Genomic DNA, 5,701 nt, shown 5'->3' with positions numbered 1-5,701 from the left:
CACCCCGGGAGGCAGGGGGGATGCCCCCTGGATCTGCTTGGGGCGGGTGGGTGAATGGGCTGATACCGGCACTGTGCAGTGTTCTTCTTGGCAGGGGCTGGGCTCGGAGTGGGAATCAGTAGCGCTGGGAGGGGCTGCAGCTACCCCAAATTTCACCACTGGTCTGCTCCCAGCCACACATCGCCAGGCACAGCCCAGCTCCATGTCCCACCTCCACCCATGCGCTGGGAAGAGCCAAGGCTGTGTTTGGTGGCTGGCAGTAGCAGTGGTGCTGGGACTGGAGCTGCAGCAAAATTTGGGGTGGCTGCAGCCCCTCCCAGTGCCACTGGTGCCAGCTCCAGGCTGGACGGGCTGCAGCCTGCCTGTCCACCCTGAGCAGATCTGGGAGGCACACCCCCCCAACCCTCCCGGGGTGCAAGCAGCAGTGGGAACCACCTCTGTCCTGCACCCTCACCCCACCTAGACAGCACCTGCCCCTGTCCCCTCCCTCACTGTGGGAGCCATTGATCTGCCCCGCATGCCCCTTCTGTCCCCCCTCCCCTTCCACCACAACAGACTTACCACCTGGAGGCAGCTGTATCCAATATTGAATCGGTATTGGCTGATATGCCTCCTTAAATATCGGCTATCGTATTGGCCCCCAAAATCTTTAATGGTGCGCCCCTAGTTTTTAACCTCTTTCAGAAATACATACAGTATAGAAACACATGTGCACATACACAGAGAGATGAAGAGGGAAGCATTAGGAATAAAAATAATAAATTCCAGCAATTTAAGAGTTAAGCTGTTGGAATAGTTACCAGACACTATTGCTGTAGAAATGATGAAGCTGAGATTTAGGGGTTGTTGAAAGAATTGTGATTCTGAATGGCCAAATACACATTAGTGCCCCTACCTTGACACAAATAAACCACAGCTGCCTGGACAGCGTAATTCCCTTTGGCTTGAAACTGTATATGTTATTCAGGAGGCACTCTGAGAATAGAAGTAGCCCAATGAGAGAGTCACAGAGAAGACAGGGATTGAGAGCTGACCCAGCAAATAGTCAGACTACCCCTTACTGCCTGTGCAGGAAAGCTGAGGTAGCGAACACCTCTAGTAAAGGTACCTTCCATGAAAATGGATTTAAGACTCGAGCCTGTTCTCATAAAAATTGGAACAAAAACAATATCAAGTGCTCGGATACCCCAGAGATAGTAACAGTGTAAGGATCTTCACAGAACAGAGCTGTCACTGACTCACAGGAAAGCAGGGTTTGCCCCATTGTTTAGTGGTAGTAGGGTGGAGTATTGATTATCTGTACTTATTCAGGCCCACTCCTCAGCCTTTAATATATAATCTTCAGTTTTTCCAAGATCTAAAGCTACTGAATTTCTCAAGTGTACATTCAGTGCTCCCCTAAGGTACTCTTTTCTTTGCCATTACATTATTCAGAAGCACATGGAGTTCACTGCCAAGTACTTTTATACCAGGTATTTTTTATTCTGGCTTAGTCTTTGCGCCTCAAGGAACAGTTTATCACTTCCCTTTGTCCACTTGGAGAACTGCATTGTCTATACCAAATACTGTATGACAATGTACTGTCGGTAACATCAAAACTTAAACAAAGTGAATACCACTATTAAGTACTACGCTTGACCTTAGCTTCCAAAATAGATATCTTCTGGTTGACAAAGAGGACAAGGATCTTTTATATATGACTATTCAATTTGTGTGTGTTTCTTGAAAGGACTAACAACAATACCAATAAAAATAAATTGTAAGTATGATTTTATTATAGGAACAACTGAACCAAGACCACTAATTGATTATACATCAAATACTAAATATCTGTCAGATGACATAACAACCAGGGCCAGATTTGCACTAGTGATCTAGTAATTAAAGGCTCTTCAAGAGTGTACCTATACTCAAGTCAAGATGTGATTGCCACTCAGCTAGACATGCCTGAGCTAGCTAGCTTGGGTACTGTTAGTACCATAGCTGCTGCAGCATGAAAATGAATACAAGATGCAGGACCCACCTTAGAAGCCAGGTAAGTATTCAAGTGGATAGCCAAGGCTGACCTCTGTGCTGCCACAGCCATATTGTTACCACTACTTGAGCTAACTAATTTAAAGATAGGTGGCATAGGCCAGTCTAAATAGCAGTCCTATCTTTTTAACTTCAGTAAAAACATACCCCAAGTCTCTGGAGTTATTTGGTTCTAGGCTTGAACTTACCCTAATGCATTGAGTGTGCTAAATATGTTGAATTGCAAAGCTCGACTGTGTATCATAAGATTTATTTATCAGTGGGTACCTCTACATATTCATTAATGTGCAGTATTTATTGCACATTTAATTTAGTATTTGTTTAATGAAGTACTAATTAAATGTGAAGTTACTAGAGTTACTGCGCAGTAGCACCAGCACGTTTTTTTAGTGATGCTTACTGTGCAGTAGCCTAATAGTACTTTGCAGTAGTGTATTAGCACAGTTTTTACCCAGCACACTACTGCACAGTGTTATTAGGCTACTGAGCATTAAGCGTCTCATGTAGACGTGGCCCAGTGTGTCAGACACACTGCACTAACAGTGAAGATTTTCCTTTGCTGCATGAAACCGGTAGATGTTTGTGGATAAGTGGCAGAGTTCTGTCTCCAGGGTTGTGTTTAAATTCCAAGACATCATGCAGGACGTTGCAGTGACACTGGCTGATGTTGTTATATTAATCACAATGAAGCAGTCATTGAATAAAATAAGCACCAAGATGGTTCTATGCAATTTGCAAAATATTGAAGGAGCCCTCTTCATAAGAGGGGCAAACATCACCTCTGCACAGTTCATCCAAACCAATAGCATCAGCTCTTGACTCTTGGAATAAGTCTCTGACAGGCAGATCTTATACAAGTCTCAATCTTGGAAAAGCAGTTGGGAAGGTTAAGAAACTGCACTAAATAGTTTGCTTTATGCAGAAGGACCCCAATGCATTTTATAAACTGCATGTAGGGTTTAATTATCCATTACTGGTATGCATCCAGTTCTAGGGTGGGATCCAGCAGCTGTTCTAGGTAGCAAATCTTTGACCATGAAGCACCTATCCATGTGCTACTTAGGAATTCTGGTTGAAGTTATGAAGTTGCTGAAGTGCTGAACATAGAGTATTAGTGTATATTGAACCCGCCATTTGTTGACAAGGTCTGAAACATGTCTATGCCAGGATATTTGTTTCTTAAGCCTTAACAGTGTACAATGCAGGTGGGATATGGTTTGACTGAATCTGGGAAAAAATAATTCTTCCCTTTTCTCTGCAGCATGAAGCAAGCAAAACACTTAAACACAGAGCAATGAAACCAAGTTGGTGAAGCTGCCCTTTGAAGTTGGAGAGACTTACATAGGTCAGAGGAACTCCCGGGGCTACACAGGAAATGTTGGGGAAGGAGACAGGAAGGGTGGAGCATACTTTCCTATCAGGGGTATCTGTGTTTAACTGTGGGACCAACTGAAGTCAGCTAGATGACCTAGAAAGGCTTGATGATTTTAAAGGCAAGCCATGATATTAACCCCAAACCAAAAAGCAACTCCAAAATGGTGATGAAAATGAAGCAGGGCTTATTGCTACGTTTGCTTATACGGGGTTTATTACTTGTATGGCTTATTGCTATACATTTGTCTATTTCCATTTAAGAAAAAGAAACAAGATTGTGTGCTTGTGTGTGGGGGGGGTTGAATCCTCTGTAGAGTCCACATCTATATGCCACCTCTCTGATATGCCTCCTGAAGAATTAAACTCTAAACCCAGAATGCCCTCAAGAGTTAGGGGGTCAGCATCAGTCTTGGGGTGCACAGTTGAGCACTCAGTGCATGATTGAGCATCATATTCATGAAAAAGTAACAAACTGAGCTCATGCCTAGGAAATGTGCCAGACTGGTCATGCCAGAAATTGTTCTGTGGCCCACTGAGGTCAAGGGAAACTTAAGACTTAAGACCACATGTGTCCAGTAGACTGAAACCTGGCACGACATCTTGGTGAGTATCCAGCTAAGACGCTCTCTACTACAGCTGTAGCAGATAAGCTCAAATCCAAACACTGTTGAATCTGGACAGGTGCAGCTCATACCTTTTTCCAATCTTGTGCCAACAACATAAATCCAGGTTTGCTTTATACAGGCAGAGATGTTACATGTGTTGCATGCTGTCTCAGAAGTAGCCCGTTGAATTCTAGAGACTCTGATTACGTGGGGAGGAGGGGAGAGGGGTGGGAAGAGAGAAGGGGAACAAGAGAAATGGGGGATGAGTTACATAGTCTGACTTTGCAGGGCCTGCACACTTTACATACGTTTGAAACAATATTTGCAGCTGTATGGTAACAATACAAACTGTGGCAGGGAAGAAGAGTGTGAGCTGCAACTCAGTTCCCTTGAGTGCTGTAAGTAGTGGTCAGGATTTACCACTCTGGTGCTAGCCAGTGGTAAACTAGTGACACAATTGTATTTCTGTTGGTAAGAAACTGTTGGGGCTATGGTTATATGGGATTACAGCAGTATCACTCATTCTTTAGTGAAAAGAAATCTAAACAATGCATTTTATTCAATACATAATTAGCTTGTGGAACCCATCAAAGCCAAGCATGCAGAAGTTAAAAAAAAGAGATATTTGTGTGAAAGAATGTTCACAATTACATTTAAGATGCTAAAATCTCTTTTTAGGAAAGATATAAATACATATGGCATAATCTAGACTTGTACTGATTGATGGGAGCTAGGAAGAAGGTTCTCTCAAAGGCATGTATGCCCGCCTGGTCTCCTGTAGGCATTCATGTGCCGCCTTGGCGTGTGCACCCAAGATTGACTGTGACGTGGGTGTTAGCCCTCCGTGAATGAGCCCACAGTCTCCCCGGGAAAAGCCCTGAGACTCACCTGCCATGACTTCAATGGTAATATCAGTGGTGGGCTTCCCCTCAATGGGCTCACTTGGACGGACTGTGACCCTCAGCGGGGCTCCGTGTGGCTCTGCCTCCCCTACACCCCATTCATACACCAGCCTTCACGATGACTGCTGCTGTTCCCCAGCTCACCTTGTGGTGTCGCCTCTCTCCTGTCGAGATGCTCCGGACTGCCTGATGGACCTCTGACTAGGTCTGGCTTTTGGCTGTCATCTACCACTGCTCTTCTTTCTTGGAGCATTGTCTTTGACTCCCCCAGCCCTTATTTCAGGGCCTTTCGGGGTGCCCCTGTCCTGGCCTCAGAGCCTCTTGGAGCTAGTCCTTATCAAAAGGGGTATCCAAAGACCCCTTCATAACTGGATGGATGAAAGGAAAATAGAAAGGAAAGAAAAAAAAAACAAGGCTTTCACCGTTGATCCAGGGCAGTCTGGTCTGCCCTTTTTCTTACAGTTTTCCGCATCCCTCAGTGTGTTCCCCTGTTCTTGCCTCTGCTGGAGGCTCTCTCTGGTGTCCCCACTCGGGATCTCTCAGCGTCCGCTGGTCTGGCACCTGCCTAGTGGGGGAAACACCTCCCGAGTCCTTCCCCTGTAGTGCTCCCTCTGCGTCTCCCTTGGCGCCAGCTTTTATCCTTGTTGGGCAGCCTCCAGGATGATGTCACCAGCTCATGCCAGCTCGAGACAGAAGTAGGCACGGCTCACAAACCACGTGTCCGCTCCTCCATTACCTGAAACAGGTAAGTCTGCCCTGGTCTCAGGGCTTTTTATGGTGGGGTGG

At 45.4% G+C, this 5,701-nt stretch overlaps 1 long non-coding RNA gene across 1 annotated transcript in view; it reads left to right on the top strand.

Moving 5' to 3' along the window:
* Positions 1-5,701, top strand: part of LOC109298731 — a 24,407-nt gene that overhangs the window by 1,370 nt on the left and 17,336 nt on the right. The window contains exon 2 of the long non-coding RNA XR_002097688.1: positions 4,417-4,421. This is a non-coding gene — a long non-coding RNA (uncharacterized LOC109298731). The remainder of the gene's footprint in view (positions 1-4,416; positions 4,422-5,701) is intronic.

This window comes from Gavialis gangeticus, unplaced genomic scaffold (assembly GCF_001723915.1).
Source record: "Gavialis gangeticus isolate Ggan-Ray unplaced genomic scaffold, GavGan_comp1, whole genome shotgun sequence".
Taxonomy (NCBI): Eukaryota; Metazoa; Chordata; order Crocodylia; family Gavialidae; genus Gavialis; species Gavialis gangeticus.
This window is presented reverse-complemented; position numbering and strand designations above follow the sequence as displayed.